Source organism: Jaculus jaculus, chromosome 11, assembly GCF_020740685.1.
Source record: "Jaculus jaculus isolate mJacJac1 chromosome 11, mJacJac1.mat.Y.cur, whole genome shotgun sequence".
In the NCBI taxonomy this organism is placed as follows: domain Eukaryota; kingdom Metazoa; phylum Chordata; class Mammalia; order Rodentia; family Dipodidae; genus Jaculus; species Jaculus jaculus.
In genome coordinates, this window is record NC_059112.1 from 59,011,296 (window position 1) to 59,028,844 (window position 17,549).

At 48.4% G+C, this 17,549-nt stretch overlaps 1 protein-coding gene across 2 annotated transcripts in view; it reads left to right on the forward strand.

The window, feature by feature from the left end:
- The first annotated feature begins 13,970 nt into the window (after positions 1-13,970).
- The window catches only part of Rgs12 (regulator of G protein signaling 12), a 174,075-nt gene continuing 170,496 nt past the window's right edge, over positions 13,971-17,549 (forward strand). For both annotated transcript variants that reach the window (XM_045161344.1, XM_045161346.1), the window contains exon 1: positions 13,971-14,027. The gene's annotated coding sequence lies outside the window, so the exon portion shown is untranslated. The remainder of the gene's footprint in view (positions 14,028-17,549) is intronic.

A 17,549-nucleotide genomic window follows, 5' to 3' on the forward strand; every position in this document is an offset into this window, starting at 1 on the left:
AGAAAATGGCTTTTCCCTACTGGAAAAAACTTCATGTGACATAGACCACAAAATAGCATTGTAGTAAAATCCAAGGAAATGAAACTATCTGCACTACTGTGAAGGAGGTGATTCGCATGAAAATGGTCATACATGATCTGTGGAGACTATTTTCTGCTATTTTAGATGATGGCAAACTCTGAGGTACAGAGAGACTTGAATATGCTGAGCAGTATTCTGGCATCTTATTTTTAATTTATTTTTTAAAGTATTTTATTTTTATTTATGTCTTTATTTGACAGAGAGAGACGGAGGGAGAGAGAGAGAATGGTATGCCAGGGCCTCCAGCCACTTCAGACGAACTCCAGATGCATACACCCCCTTGTGCATTTGGCTAACATTGGTCCTGAAGAATCAAACCTGGGTCTTTTGGCATTGCAGCAAATGCCTAAACTGCTAAGCAATTTCTCTAGCCAAAATTTTAATTTATTTCAGAGAGAGAGAGAGAGAGAGAAAGGAAGAAAGAACAAATGAACAAAAGAAAGCAAGAGGCAGATAGAGAGAGAATGGACATGTAAGGGCCTCTGGCTGCTGCAAACAAATTCCAGATATATGTGCCACCTTGTTCATCTGGCTTATGTGGGTCCTGGGGAATCGAACCTGGGGTCCTTTGGCTTTCCATACAAGCTCTTTAGCCACTAAGCCATCTCTCCAGCCCTAACATCTCTTAAAAAATATTTATTGGAGCCGGGCATGGTGGTCCACACCTTTAATCTCAGCACCCTGGGGACAGAGGTAGGAGAATCGCTGTGCATTTGAGGCCACCCTGAGACTACATAGTGAATTCCAAGTTAACCTGAGCTAGAGTGAGATCCTACCTTGAAAAATAAAATATAACAACAATAAAAAATCATTTATATTTGAGAAAGATAGAAAAGAGAGAGAAAGAGAATAAAAATGGGTGCACCAGGGCCTTCTGTTGATACAAATGAATTCCAGACACAAAAGCCACTTTGTATATCTGGCTTCATATGAGTACTGGGGAATCAAACACAGGCTGACAGGTTTTTCAAGGTATCATAGGGCTAAATTCCTCTGCATTGAAAGCAGTGAACAACTATTGCCAGCTTTTATCAAAAGCACCTGGGACAATTCATGAGAGAAGATGTGGAGAGGGTCATTAGACCCTCACCTGAAATGTCAGGTGGCCCCTGTGCCAGCCTTATACAATGAAGCGGAAGGTCTTATGACCTCAGGGTGAGATGAGTAGACACAGAGTAAAAGACAAGGAACAATGAACTCCAACAAGGTGGTTTCCTTGGTATTTCTATACTCCTCTGTAAGTAAGCCCTCACCCAAGGCTGAGGGAGGAGAATCCATGGGGGTAATCCCGAAATAGTGAGCCTCACTCAGATGCTGCTATGGGGTTTTCAAACTCTTGGACAGGGACAAGGAGCTTCTGGAGGCAGCCACAGTGGAGGATGAGACTTTTCTGTGGTGTGGCTGCTCTGGGGTCCCCATGCTCTAATAAGCCCTCATCCTGAGGCTGAGGGAGGAGCATCCAAGGAATAATCTTTTTTTTTTCATATCTTTTTTTTTCAAGCTAGATTAAAATAAACTTTTTATTGTCAACTTCCATAATTATAAACAATAGCCCATGGTAATTCTCTCCCGCTATCCACTTGCCCTTTGAAACTGCACTCTTCATCATAGCACCTCCCCCTCTCAATCAGCCTCTCTTTTATTTTGATATCACCATCTTTTCTTCCTATTATGATGGTCTTGTGTACTTAGTGTCAGGCACTGTGAGTTCATGGACATCCAGGCCATTTTGTGTCTGGAGGAACACATTGTAAGAGGTCTGACCCTTCCTTTGGCTCTTACCTTTTTTTTGTTTTGTTTTGTTTTTTGAGGTAGGGTATCATTTTAGCCCAGGCTGACCTGAAATTCACTATGGAGTCTCAGGGTGGCCTTGAACTCACAGCAATCCTCGTATCTCTGCCTCCTGAGTGCTGGGATTAAAGGTGTGTGCCACCATACCTAGCGGTTCTTACGTTCTTTTTTCCACCTCTTCCACAATGGAACCTGAGCCATGGAAGGGTGATTGAAATGTTTCAGTGCTAAGCATTCCTCTGTCACTTCTTCTCAGCACCATGGTGCCCTCTGAGTCATCCCAAGGTCACTGCCATCTGAAAAGAGAAGGTTCTCTAGCCAAAAGTGAGAGTAACATTAATATATGGGTATGAACATTAAGAGAAGTGCTTACTGGGCAGTTTGGTGAGCACAGTATATACTTTTAGCCATACAGCAGCAGACATTACACTCCTAGGGCATGCTGCTGTTGTAGGTTTTCAGTATCAGGATGTATTCCCTCCCATTGAGTGGACCTCCAGCCAAATTAGAGGGCAATTGGTTTCCCCCATAATAGATATGCCACTATTGCACCCATTGGCTCATTTGGCCTGGCTGGCCAAATATAAGGCTTGCAGTGTCCACTGTTGAATATCTTCACTGGTGATTTCTCTCTCGCGCATTGAACTGCATGCAGCATGGCTTTTTCCAGCTTTCTGTCAGCTGGTCTACATGGAGGAGGTTTTCAGCTCAGCTCCAACAGGATTTCTCAGTGGCCTTGCAGCCCAAGTATGTGGAGTCTTCAGTAATAGGGTCTTACCATGTATTCCTGGTGGGAAACCAAGGGCTTTGGCAACGGCCTGTAATGTTTTGGGGGCATCAGAGACCTCAAGGAGTAATCCTGACACTGGAAGCCTCATCAAAGTGGCTCTTAGCTGCACCATATACCAGTGCCTCAGCCTACAGGCTACCTCCGTGTTGAGAGCAGAGACACTAGACAGTTGTCTGGATTCACACTTTGACTTGTTGCCCTTCTTGGAAAAGAAGGTGAAGCCAAGCCCCAAAATGTCCCATCCTCTAATATGATGGTTAATTCTATGTGTCCATTTGGCCAGGCCATGGCACCCACCGTTGATCGAATGTCATTGTAGACATTGTGTTGAACTTACTTTTTAGCTAGGGATAGGACTAGAGAGAAGGCTCAGAGGTTAAGGCATTGTCTGCCAAGCCTAATGACCTGGGTTCAATTCCCCAGTGCCCATGTACAGCCAGGTGCACAAAATAGCACATGTATCTGGAGTTCATTTTGCATTAGCTGGAGGTTCTGGTGCACCCATTCACTCTCTCCTTGTCTCTCTCCCTCTCTATCTCCTTGCTTACAAATAAATAAATAAAATATTAACTAAGGATAACATTTAAAGCAGTAGACGTTGAGTAAAGTAGGTATGGTGGTTTAATTAAGTGTCCCCCATAAACTCATGTGTTCTGAATGCTGGGTTCCCAACTAGTGGAAATTTAGGAACTGGAGTCTCCTGGAGGTGTGTTGGTGTGGGTGGGCTTATGGGTGTTATAGCCAGATTCTTCTTGCCAGCATTTGGCACACTGTCTGCTGCTAATGTCCACCTAGTGTAGGCCAGGAGGTAATGTTCAGCCTGGCCTGTGCTCATGCCAGTTTCCTCTGTCATCATGGAGCTTCCCCTTGAGTCTGCAAGCCAAAAGAAACCCTTTCCTACCACAAGTTGCTGTTGGTTGAGTGCTTTATATGCCAGCATCGTGAAGATGCACCAGTAAGCAACCATTCATAATATGGTTGGGCCTCATCCAACCTGGTTAAGGCCGACAAGAAAAGCTCTGGTGTGGGTGGGGGTTCTGCAGCACATAGCCTGGGTCTTGCACTGCTGCCTCCACTCTTTGCTGGTGATTCTGCCTTGGACAGCCCTGAAGATCTCTGAATGGCTAGACCAGCAGTTCCCTGAACGGCTTCCTTAGAGCAGACCTCCCTCTTTTTCCGTATGCGCATTCCTGTCATGCAATCCTTCTCACTGTTAACTCTGCTGAGCCCTGTCTTAGATATAACCACATGGCATTCTTGGGATGCTTAGAGAGAAGTGGGTCCTCAGATGGTAGAGCTCTGGATTCTTCCACAATGAAAGCAGAAGCTCTAAACTGGGCGTGGTGGCACATGCCTTTAATCCCAGCACTCGGGAGGCAGAGGTAAAAGGATCGCTGTGAGTTCAAGGCCACCCTGAGACTACATAGTGAATTCCAGGTCAGCCAGGACTAGTGTGAGACCCTACATTAAAAAAAAAAGAAAGCAGAAGCCCTGCCCTTGTGGTAGGTAATAAAGCCTGAATGACACCCCCTATCCATCCTGGGCCAGCTCAGAGTGGGAGTGGGTCTGGCCTTGGGAGAACTTGGGCAGGCAGCTTGTGCTCCTTACTGTCTGGCATGTTCTGGCAGAAGCCTGTGACTATCAGTAACCCCTTGGTGGAATAGAAGTAGGGAGGAGGGGAATGAGATCAATAGGATTTGTCCATACAACAAAGTTTCTAATTAAGAAAAAAATAGTTAAAAAAAATGCCCCCCTAAAAGGCTCATGTGTTGAATGAAGGCTTGTGACCAGCTGGTGGGTACATCCCAACACTGAGCTGTGATTAGATCACAAGGGCTCTGACCTCATAAATAGATGAATTCACTGGCAGCACAGGAAGTGGGAGAAACCCTTGGAGTCAGGGCCTATTTAGAGGAAGTAGGTCACCAGGCACATGTCCTAGGGTGGCTTTCATGAAGTGAACATCTAACCTTTCACTGCCATGCTCAGCCTCACCACAGGCCCCAGCACAAGAGGGCCAGTCGTCACAGACCAAGTCCTTCCTCTTAAGTTCACAGTGATGGCATGGCCACATGTGCACATGAAGCTCAGGGGGGTCGACACAAGAGGCTGAGCGTGGGGGCTGTTCAGTGGTCCCTCAGTCATCCACCCTGGTTCTTCTCCTGAGCTACTCTGTGCTCTCTGCTCTGCTTGGATGCGTCCCACTCCCATGGCTTCCTCATGGTGCAGGACAACAACTCAAATCAGGAGCAAGTCCATGGAGGGGTGGGGAACAGCCAACCTGGAAGGCTGGAGGTTCTGACTGTGGCCATGAACATCAGGACCAGGAAGACTCAGCCATGATATGCCCTGGTCCTTTGTCTCCCCAGGCCTCAGCTTTCACATCTGTACATGGGCCTGTGTGGAGTAAGGTTCAAAAGCTGAGGAAACCAAAGCACCCAGACTTGGCTTGGCACCTAGAGAGCACTTGAGAAACTTTGCCTGCTGGTGCCAGTTGCCTGGTAAGATTGAACAGGAGAGGACTCCTGAGGACATGGCTGCCACCTTGAACTTGATAGGCCAATATGTTATGGTCAATAGCTCAAGCTTTGTGCACACATTAGGGAGCCACCACCAAAAAAGTAAATAGGTTTTTTATTTTATTTTTTTTACAAGGTAGGGTCCCACTCTAGCTCAGGCTCAGGGTGGCCGCGTGTTCTTGGTGATCCTACTACCTCTGCTTCCCAAGTGCTGGGATTCAAGGCATGTACCACCACACCCAGCTACAAATAATTTTTGTTGATGACCTATATTGCAGTTTTGTGGTGATGGGAGGGGATAGGTGGGTTGCAACCCAGGATCCCTTGCATGTCAGGCAAGTGCTGTATCACTGAGCCTTATCCCAGTACAGTGGTTTTAAAAAAAATGCTCTGGTCCCTTTAATCCTCTTCTCCATAAACAGTTCTGTGGCCCTTCCCTGAGCCTCCAGCTCAGTGAGATGCAGCCGTCCTAGTAGGTTGACTTGAACAAAGCATCTGTGGGGCTGCTGTTATCTACAGGACTAGTTCAGGAAGACTCAGAGCAGCATTTAAAACATTCATTTTTAAAAAAATATTTATTTGACAGTGAGAGAAAGAGGGAGAGAGAGAATATATGAATGGGTGCACCAGGGCCTCCAGCAACTGCAAACAAACTCCAGATGCATGTGCTTATGTGGGTCCTGGGGAACTGAACCAAGGTCCTTTGGCTTTGCAGGCAAGTGCCTTAACTGCTCAGCCATCTCTCCAGGCCGAAACATTCATGGGCTTATCCCTTTGTTTGGAGGTGCTTTCTGATTTAACTCATATTACTTTTTTTTTTGGAGGTAGGGTTGTGCTCTAGCCCAGGCTGACCTGGAATTCACTACGTAGTCTCAGGGTGGCCTCAAACTCACAGCGACCCTCCTACCTCTGCCTCCCAAGTGCTGTTATTAAAGGCCTGCTCCACCACACCTTTTTTTTTTTTTTTTTTTTTTGAGGCAAGCCCAACAAACTGGCCTTTGTTTTATGTGTGAGGGAGAGAGAGATACGCAGTCAGGTTCGCATTGCTGACAGAAAACACCTGATCAAGAGCAGCTTGTAGGGAAAAAGTTTTAATTTGGTTTATAGACTTAAGGGGACGCTCCAGGATGGCAGAGGAAACAATGGCATGAGCAGAGGGCAGACATCACCTCCTTGCCAATATCAGGTGGACAATAGCAACAGAAGAATGTGGCAAACACTGGCAAGGGGAAACTGGCTATAATACCCATAAGCCCATTCCCAACAATACACAGCCTTCAGGAGGCTTTAATTCCCAAACTACCATCAGCTGGAGAACTAACATTCAAAACACCTAAGTTGATGGGGGACACCTGAATCAAAACACCACATTCCACCTTGGCCCCCATAAGCTGATAGCCATGCATGATGTGAAATGCAACACATTCATCCAACTTTTAAAGTCCCCATATTTTTTCTTTCTTTCTTTCTTTTTTTCTGAAGCAGGGTCTCACTCTAGCCCAGGCTGACCTGGAATTCACTCTGTAGTCTCAGGGTGGCCTTGAACTCATGGTGATCCTCCTACCTCTGCCTCCCAAATGCTGGGATTAAAGGCATGTGCCACTATGCCCGGCTTTTTCATATAGTTTTTAATCAATCCCAATGATATTCAGACATTCCCATAGTCCAAGACATTTTAACTGAGCCATACTACAAAAACAAACAAACAAACAAACAAACAAACAAACAACCAAACCCATAATGGCACAGAATAAACATTCACACTGCAAAATACGGCATTGGGCATAGCAAAGAAATAATCAGCCAACTCAAGATTTAAAACAAACAGGAGGGATAACATTAAACTCTATAACTCCAAGTCTAACAACTCTAGCCAGTGACAAGTCTCTGAGTTCGATAATTCTAACCAGCAACAAGTCTCTGGAGTTCCATTTTTGCCCCTCTAGCTAGGCTACTCACAGTTCTGGGAAACTTCAGCAGTGGTTGGCAGCTGCCCTTAGCTGTCCATCCTCATGGATCCATTGGGTTTCCATGCAGGTATCCAGCAAACGTGCTTCACATTGCCCTTGTCTGTTTCCAAAACACAAGACCCTATTGTTCAATAATCTTCTCTTTCCTGCATTTCTTATACTCCATAATACCAGGTGGGGTGCCAGTTTTTTAACCCAGGGGGAACAAAGCAGACTTTAAAGAACAGGACAGTCCTTCAGCATTTAGGCCCATTCAAAATGTTCTACATTGGGCCAGGCATAGTGGCACACGCCTTTAATCCCAGCACTCGGGAGGCAGAGGTAGGAGGATTGCCATGAGTTTGAGGCCACCCTGAGACTCCATAGTGAATTCCAGGTCAGCCTGGGCTAGAGTGAGACCCTACCTCAAAATTCAAAAAAAAAAAAAAAAAATTCTGCATTCATTCTGTTGTCCCAGTCATTGCAGGCCAGCTGGCCCAATCTCAATGGTTATAAAATCTCATACAATAACAGCTGACAGGTAGTAGTTTTGGCCCAAAGATTTCATTTGGTCTGTGCCATGTCCCTCTACTAACACCAGTCCATTTCTACACAATGCAACACTGCACAAGTTCCCAGGACATGAGCACAATAGCAAGTCTCTCACACAAACTGCTTCTAGCCCAGTCCAGGCAAAGCTCTTTCTGACCCTCATAAGCCAAACCTCACAGTCCATAGTTCTTACTGCATTCAGGTCTTTCAACTATGATCAGAATAGTCCATGAAGCTGTACTTACAACACTGAAAGGCATCTCTTAGGCCAAGGTTTTAAATCCTTCCACATTCCTCTTGAAAATCAGCTCTAAAAGGCCAAAGCTGCACAGTCAGGTTTCAAGCAGCAACAATCCCACTCCTCTGGTCCCAACTTTATTGTTGCAATCAGGTTTGCATTGCTGGCAAGAAAATACCTTACCAAGAGCAGCTTGTGGGGGAAAAAAAAAAAAAAGGTTTACTTTGGCTTACAGACTTCAGAGGACGCTCCATGATGGCAGGGGAAATCAATGGCATGAGGAGAGGGTGGACATAACCTCCTTGCCAACATCAGGTGGACAACAGGAACAGGAGAGTGTGCCAAACACTGGCAAGGGGAAGCTGGTTATAATACTCATAAGCCTGTTCCCAACAATAGTCAGCTTGCAGGAAGCTTTAATTCCCAAATTGCCATCAGCTGGAGACCTAACATTCAGAACACCTAAGTTTATGGGGGACACGTGAATCAAACCACTACAAATAGAATTGGCATGCCAGAGCCTCTAGCCACTGCAATCAAACTCCAGACACTTGTGCCCCCTTGTTTGCATGTGCAACCTTGTGTGCTTATGTCACTTTGTGAGTCTGGCTTGTGTGGGACCTGGAGAGTCCTTAGTTCACAGGCAAGTGTCTTAACTGCTAAGCCATCTCTACAGTGCTATTCCTTTTTAAATTTTTTGTCTTTGTTTTCAAGGTAGAGTCTCACTCTAGCCTAAGCTAATCTGAAAGTCACTACGTAGTCTCAGGGTAGCCTTGAACTCATGGCAATTCTCTAACATCTGTCTCCTTAGTGGTGGGATTAAAGGTGTATATCACCATGCCTGGCTTCATATTACTTTTGAATATATTTTTATTTATTTGAGAGAGACAGAGGCAGGGGTGGGAGAGGGGTATGGTTGTGCCAGGACCTCTGCCAGTACAAACAACCTCCAGACACATGTGTCACTTGGTGCAGATTATATGGCTTTACGTGGTACTGGGGAATTGAACACAGGCTGTCAGATTTTGTAAGCAAGATTTTGTAACTGCTAAACTATCTCTCCAGCCACATCATATTACTGGGTTTTTTTTTTTTGTTGTTGTTGAAGCAGTGTCATGTAGCCTATGTGGGCCTTTAACTTACTATGTAGGATGATTTGAACTCCTGATCTGTCTCCAGAGAGCCGGGATTATAGGTGAGCACCATGTCTGGCTATATTACTTTTCTGCACAGAAATATGCTAAGGTATATTTCCTCCAGACTGGCATTGTTCCCATGTGAGTTGTTGTGTGATAGCAGGTGTAGTCTTGGCAAGAAGTGACATTTCAAAGTTGGGTCTGGCCGGGCATGGTGGTGCACATCTTTGATCCCAGCACTTGGGAGGCAGAGGTAGGAGGATCACTGTGAGTTCAAGGCCAGCTTGAGACCAGAATTCCAGATCAGCCTAAGCTAGAGTGAGACCCTCCTTCAGAAAAAAAAAAAAAAAAAGAAACAAACAAAAAACCAAACTTGGGTCTACACAGGATGATGAGGTTCCACAGGTGGACATCTGTCTGTGTAGCACAGCCCTTTCCAGCTTGTGAAATGGCCCCAGGCACACACCTACAGGTGCTCCCTATCCCTTTCCCACCAGCTACCCTGAGTGATTTTCTTCAGGGAGAAGGAAACAAAACAACAACAAAAATGAAACTTCATGAAGAAACAGTGTGGTCTATGAACAATATGGTCTATTAACTGACACATCTTCTATTTGGTAACAAGCTCCCTAATTAACACAGGCTCTATTTAGTAACAATCTGTCCTGTTTAATTTATTTCATGCGATTTGGTTAAAAACATTATACTTCACTTAATAGATTTCATCTGTTCACTGGTCATGAGTTCTATAACACAGGGTGCAGTTGGTGGGGTCCACAGACTGCAAGGGGTGGGGTTCTACCCTGCTGAAGGCCAGGGAGAGCTTCCTACAGGGAGGAGCCTGAGCTCTTGGAGCCAGAGCAAGTGCAAACCAGCATTTAAGTGGGGCCAGGGTGGGAAAGGGCTGGAAAGATTCCATTAAGTACAAGATGGTGGGAGGCATCTGACAGGGGTACACCCAAATAGGACTTGTAGTTCTCAGCTATTGCACCCAGCTCTCACACCCTTCTGCCCTCAAAGTTGCAGGTCCAAAGCAAGCCTTGTCGCTTGCCTCTTTAAGAGGTGATCTCTGCACCCCTCCCCACACTTTCAGCTGCCCAGCTTCAGCGCCATAGCTCTTTGTTGTTCCTCCCTCCACAATCAAGGGCTCTGCCAGAACACGAATGGCCTGTTCGGCTGTCCTCTTTCAGCTCCTGCAACCTTGTGCTTGTGTCCTGCACTGGTGAGTGTCCAAGCCTTTCATGGATGAGACGTGGGGGTCCACAGTGTGGGTGTGGCTTTCTGGAGTAGCATGACACAAACCCTTTCACCAAGTTAATGACCTTTGGTTACAGACATGTGGGTTTGATGGGTGCTCAGGAAGGCTGAGAGTGACATGGAGATGAGCACTAGTTCCGTTGGACATGACACGGGCTGAGCCTTGATAGGTGATGTTGCAGGCAGGTTCGCATTGCTGGAAGAAATCACCATGATGGCAAGGGAAAACGATGGCATAAGCATCACTCCCTGGCCAACATAAGGTGGACAATAGCAACAGGTGACTGTATCAAACACGGGCAAGGGGACACTGGCTATAGTACCCATAAGCCCGCCCCAGCAATACACTGCCTCCAGGAGGTGTTAATTCCCAAATCTCCTTCAACTAGGAACCTAGCATTCAGAACACTTAAGTTTATGGGATACACCTGCATCCAACCACCACAGGTGAGGAGGCTGACAAGTGAGCAGGTGGCAGAGTAGCGGGGAAGAGAAGAGAAGTCTGCTAGAGAGGGAGCTAGTTAATTATTAGGTAGTTACAAAAACTCATAGGATAAACCTTAGATTGATTTGTCTTACACCATATAGATGCCCTGCTGTCTGCTGCCATCACAGCAGCAGCAGAACTGGAATTAAGCAACTGCTCCTAATCTCATCTAATCGGCTCTCTCACCTCCTACTCACATGTGCTGATCTTTTCCTGATCTAGCCCCAAGCCCAAACCAATCAGCCCTCTCTCAGACCCTCTGGCATCTGAGACCCATCACAGCAAGGTTACAGATCAATGCTTACCAGGTGGGCAGGGTTTAATGTTAGTTTTTAATTCCTCCTGCTCTGGTAAGCCCCTCCCCCAACTGTCTCAGCCCACTGGACTGACATGGGGGAAAGCCCCAGCCCCTATTCTCATCCCTCCATGCCTTCCATGTGGCAGGAGATCTTTGTTATTTTTCTTCCCCCTTCTCATTCTAAATCTAAAATCACTTCATGATTTTTCCCCAGACCCATGCTTGACTCCCACATGGGCTCTCAGACCATGTGGATGTTTCCTTTCTCCTTTCTTTGGTCTGCGGAGTTTCCCTCTTTCTCATATCCTTGATATTCCTGAATAAAGATGTAATAATTATCCTTCTTAGTCTGGTTTTATTCCAAATATTTGGTTAAACAAAAAGACATGAGGGCTGGAGAGATGACTTAGTGGTTAAGGTGTTTGCCTAAGCCTAAGGACCCAGGTTCAATCCCCAGAACCCACGTAAGCCAGATGCACAAGGGGCACATGCGTCTGGAGTTCCTTTACAGTCACTGGCAGCCCCGACACACCTGTTATCTCTTTACCTGCCTTTCTCTCCTTCTCCCTTAAATAAAAACTAGACATGAACTTAGGGTTTGTAATTTAACTTTTCCTGAACTCCAAAAAGTGCTGTTACACTGGGTGCTTGGATACGGGCACTCCTAGCTAGGCCTGCTGCTTGCTGCCCTGTTACATAAGGTGTATAGGAGGCCATTGTCCTCACTGTCACCTGCAGGACTCCAGCCCCTCATCAAAGCAGACGGAAACTGAAAGGTAGTTGCCTTTCTGTGCTTGTCATATTTCATGTAGCATGATGTACTCTTGGTTCATCCGTGATGTTGAAAATGATAGGTTTGAGTTCTATTTCAAGGCTGCATAGGATGCTGTTGTGTGTATATCACATTTTCTTTATTCACTCTTGTGTTTATTGATGGGCAGGAAGTTGATTCATATCCTGGTTATGGAACACAGTGCTGCAGTGAACATGGGGTGCAGGGTCTTTCCTTTAGATACACACTCTGGAGTAGGGTTGCTGGATCACATGGGAGTTGTAGTTTTAGTTTTGTGAGGAAACACCATGCTGCTCTCTGTACCTGTGGTATCTTAGCCAGTCCAGTGGCATCAATCACAGGCACACTGTGCATCACTCCATCTGTTGCAGTCAGCTTCTCATTGCTGTCACAAGGAACCTAACCAAATGCAGCTGATGGGAGGAAGATTGTTTATTTTGGCTCACAGTCTTAGTAGAGGGAAAGCTCCACGAAGGGGACAACATGGCATGAGCAGAGGCTGGACATCACCTCCTGGCCAGTATTAGGTAAACAGCAGCAGGATAGTGTGCCAAACACTGGCACGGGGAAGCTGGCTATAACACCCATAACCTGCCCCAACAATACACTGCCCCCAGGAAGCTCCAATCCCCACATTGGCACCAAATGGGGACCTACCATTCAAAGCACGTTCATAGGGACACCTCAACCAAACCACCACACGTGGTCAACTGCACACTAAATAAAAACTAGGTGGTTAAGATGGGTCCTCCACTGTCACTTGGAAAGCTCTGGAAGGAAAACAAGACATGTTAGATTTCCTAATTTTGAAAAGCTTGGGCAGGATGCTGAAGTCTGTGGGTATGCCAGGATGATGTAACCTGCAGCCCAAGAAGCTTCAGCCAGGTTAGGGTTCTGTCTGCCTGTCTTTCTTACATCTGGATTTTTTACAGTCAAATGCCCAGGGGTCTGTTTCCTGAAAGAACTTTGGCCAATCACTGTGCGTGACAGGGAATGGAAGCGCCAAAGATACTATGATTGTGAGGAAAGGGGGGGGGTGGAATTCCACCCACAATGACTTTCCCCCAAAGGTTTCCTTGGGGGTTAGACAGGAGAATAGGGGAATGATGTTTTGGTCAGAGAAGGCATACAAAAACTTAACACAGCGGGGCGTGGTAGCGCACGCCTTTGATCCCAACACTCGGGAGGTAGTGGTAGGAAGACTGCCGTGAGTTCGAGGCCAGCCTGAGACTACATAAAGAGTTCCAGGTCAGCCTGGGTCAGAGAGAGAGACCATACCTCAAATAAAGAAAGAAAGAAACAAATAAATAAAACCACGGGGCTGGAGAGATAGCGGCGTTTGCCTGTGAAGCCTAAGGACCCAGGTTTGATTCCCCAGGACCCACGAAAGCCAGCTGCACAGGGTGGCACATGCATCTGGAGTTCGTTTGCAGCGGCTGGAGGCTCTGGCGTGCCCATTCTCTCTATCCGCCCCTCTCAAATAAATAAATTCATTTATTAAAAAAAAGTAACCCACAGCCTAGGTGGTGCACATTTTCCACCTTTTAGGTGCGCAATCCCCCTTTCCCTGAGGCGCACCCCTCTCCCGGGCTCCCAGGCAGGGGCACCAGCCCTTCCGCTCCTACAGGTGCATCCCTCTCTCCCGCAGGTGCCCAGCGCCTCAGCCCTGCTACTTGAAGGACGATGCACCGGTCAGTGCTGCTGGACACGTCAAAGCCACCACGTTCCGTCCCGCCGCCCGCAGTCAGAACCGAAACCTTTGGGAGCCTGGGCGGCGTGCGCGCATCTGGCAGGGAAGGCACGCGAGGAGGACTCGGAGGGAGTCCGTGAGCGCGGGCTGGGACACCGCCGCGGCCCCGCGGGGCGGAAGTTCCGCCCAGATCCGCCGCGGCCCCGCCCCCCGCTGGCAGCCAAGTTTTCCGCCGTCTTCTGAGCCGCGGGTCCCCGCCTGGTCCAGGTCCCGGCCGCCTCGGGCTCGCAGTCCCCACAGCTCGCCACTTCCGCCCCGCCCTCCCGGGGCCCCGCCCCCCGGAGCCCCGCCCCGAGCCCCGCCCCCGGAGCCCCGCCCCCGGCTCGGCGGCGGCCGCGACCGTTGGCGCTTTCGGCGGGCGCCCGGCGGGAGCCTGCGGCGGCCCGGTAGGTGAGCGGGGCGGCGTGCTACCCGCGCGCGTTCTCCCCCGGCGCGCGCTCGCGCCCCGGCCCGGCCCGGCCCGGCCCCCCCGCCCGCGGCCGCGGGGCCGATCTTCGGGCGCCGCCCGCGCCGCCTTTGTTCGCCGCCGGACTCCTCGAACTTGCTCGGGGCCGGCGACGGCGGGGCCCGGGGCAGATGGGGTCCCGCGCGGCCAGGCCGGGGCGTTCCGCGTTCCACCGGGCGGGGTTGGAGCCCGGACCGGCCCTGGGCAGAGTCGGAGCGGGAGTCCAGGAAGCTGGCCCTGCTGGCTGAGATGGGGTCTTTTCTGTCGACATAGCGGGCGGCGGTATTGTTTGGGCAGAGACCGTTTCCAAGGACCGAACTGAGGAATGTCACGGCCGGAGCACGGGCCCGCCACTAGGCTGGTGATAGGCGAGTGTCGATGGGTGGCTCGGGCCTGTGGAGTGTAGACCAAAAAGGTTCCGACCTGTGGAGTAGACAAAAGGGGCCCAGACTTGTGGAGTGTAAATGGAGGGCTCAGACCCATGGCGTGTAGACAAGGGGACTCAGACTTCTGGAGTGTAGACAAAAGTGGTTTAGACCTATGGAGTGTAGACAGGGAGCCAGGTTCAGATTGACCACTTGCCTGGGCAGATGACGTACTTGCGTGCCTCAGTTTCCTTGTTGAGCTTGCCTGTTGGGCTGCTCCTAGGACTGTGAGTGGCTCTGCTCTAGTCGTCTGGGTTACTTTCGCCAGTTCCTGTATTGTACTAAACCCATGGGAGCCCGCAGTAGAGACAGTGAGGCCATGGTAGAAAAATAGCCTAGGACCTTCCCAGGCAGGTTGCACCCTGCCAGTTCACAGAGGTAGACCCATGGGCTGGGGAACCAGGAGATGGCGGTTGATGGTGGGGAAGAAAGGGGGGTGGGCCGAGCTGATTTTGAGTCAGAGGGACTGTGTTTAAGTTCTGAAAGTTCCTAAAGGACGCACAATTGTCAATGAAGTTCCTTCCCCTGAAACCTGAAAAGAAAAAAAGAAAAAAAAAAAACAACCAACCAAACAAAAAAACACCTTTCCCTGTTGTGTGAGGACTGGCCAGTGGGTATCAAGAAGTGCCAGACATGGGACCTGGGATTCAGGCACATTGTTGAAACTGTGCTTCTGAATTTGGAGGTTTCGGAGTTTGACCTCTATGGCAGGCAGACCCGCAGGTGACCAGTTCTCCTTGGCTCTTATGGTCATGCATTCTTCTCTGCCCAGAGAAACATGTTCTCCACCTTATGAGGGCTCATGGGACAGTGTATCTCCCATGTTCCCTCCTCTTAACTATGTATGGCCCTATCCCTTCTTCACCCCTTCTACAGTCCCATTCCTTTCCCCCTGATCGCTCCCTGTCTCCCCTGCTGTGATGGCATTCCCTTCTCCCCTTTTATTCTGCTGGGATCCCAGCTCAGGGCACTTGTAGCATGTGTCTGAACACAGACACTGACTTCCAGAGCATGTGCCCATCTGTCTTTTGCAGTGGTCTGTACTCTCCTCCATGCAGTGGGTGAACCCAGTCTGTATGAAATTATACATTTTGGACTTTTAACTTTTCTAGTCATGAGGGGTTTTGTGTATTTCCTTCTTTTAGATTGGGGAGCCTCTACATGTTTGTTTCTGTGACTAGGTTAGCCTTTGGGTTTTACTAGATGTACACTTTACATTAGAAAAGATTAGAATTGAGCCGGGTGTGGTGGTGCACACCTTTAATCCCAGCACTCGGGAGGCAGAGGTAGGACCACCAGGAGTTCGAGGCCATCCTGAGACTGTATAGTGAATTACAGGTCAGCCTGGGCTAGAGTGAGACCCTACCTGGAAAAACAAAACAAAACAAAACAAAACAAAATAGAATTGCTCAAGAACTGGAAAAAACAAACCTTTGTAGTTCAGGATAGTATGTTTCCTGCTAAATCTGGACTTTCCTCTCCATCCATGAAAAAGGAGAAGTGTGGTGGGAGGGGAGGTCCCTGAAGCCTGAGGCTCCTGCCTCTGCGTACACTCTAGGGCCCCTGTATCCTGGAGTTCCTGGTCCTGCAACAATTCCCATCTCTGCTTTCCTTGGGAGAAGACCTTTCCTGAGTCTTGGCAGCTTGGCTTGCTCTTGGGGGAGGGATGCTGTAGGGAGCTGAGCTGGATTGCTTGAGAGTCCCCTAGGGATCCACTTTGAGAGACACCATGATCCTGATGCCTTGTCTCCTGGGGCTTGATAAGCTTAGCCAGCACCAGAAGTCTGCATCATGTGACAGGTGTGACTAGCAGAACTGTATTGTTCGTGAATCCTGATGCCTTCCGATATTCTGAAGTGACAGTGTGTTTTCCAGTGTGTTCAAAAAAGTGAAGCAAGCTTAAGTTGGCCAGTCTTTGTATTTCTCCACTGCTTCTGCTTCTCTCTCTTCTTTCTCCTTTTTGTGGTCTTAGACTGCACAAGCCTCTATCTAATGTCTGAAGGAAATCTTTTCTTATGTTCAGTTTCTGTGCTGTTGCTTTCATTGACTCTGGGGCTGAAACTCATTGGGGTGGGAAAAGGAGACTTGCTATGTGACATCAGAGCCGAGGTATCTATTGTATTTATTTATATAATTTTAATTATTTGTGGGGGGGAGGAATGGGGGAGTAGAGGTATGTCGGGGCCTCCTTGCAAATGAATTCCAGATGTATGTATGTATCACAGGCTTTGCAAGTAAGCACCTTAAATCACAGAGGCACCTCTCCAGCTCCACAGTTGAGGCATCTAACTGATGTCCCTGATGCTTGGCCTCTGGTCTCTTTGGGACCTGAAGAACCACAAGAACTAACCTTTCAGAAACCCCACAACATTACCTGGTGAGGATGCGGAATGGGCTCACTGCTGTGTTCATTGGTCAGCCTGCTTTATACTTCAGTCACTGGACTGCTCGGCTGCTCCCCAGGCTCATTTTCTGATGTTCACGCTGGGGGCAAGAAGCTACCAAGGAGTCTCCCTAACTGGAAATCCTTCAGGGAGGTCAGGGCTCCATGGTGTGAGTCCGAGTGCTGCCGTTGGTCCTGGTCTAGGACATGGTGCCTGAGCTTGGGTTTCTTGCTTGTCGAGAGTGACAGGTAGACTTAGCTGGTTGAGACTGTGAGTGATGGTGTCTGTCAGTGGCAGTCTGGCCACTTCTGCTCCATTGTTGATGTATCTGGTGAGTGCTGTATGGTTTCCCCAGTCATGATGTTGCACACTCAGTTTTAGGGAACCCTTCCGTGGATAATCATTGCTACCTACACGTAAGCAGCACTGTAGTGTATGTATTCATAGCAGGAGTGCTGGTGGGTAGAATGGTAACATTCTTGTTTTGTGTTACATGGGATCATCCAATAGCAGAACAAACTGCCTCCAAATGTAGCAGTTTTGGTGTGGCGTTGGTATAGAGTGGTGAGCATAGATGCCATACAAATGCAGTGAGGGTCTGCGGCCAGAGCTCTGATGGGGCCTTGCTGGGCCCCTGGGCCAGGGTCTCACACA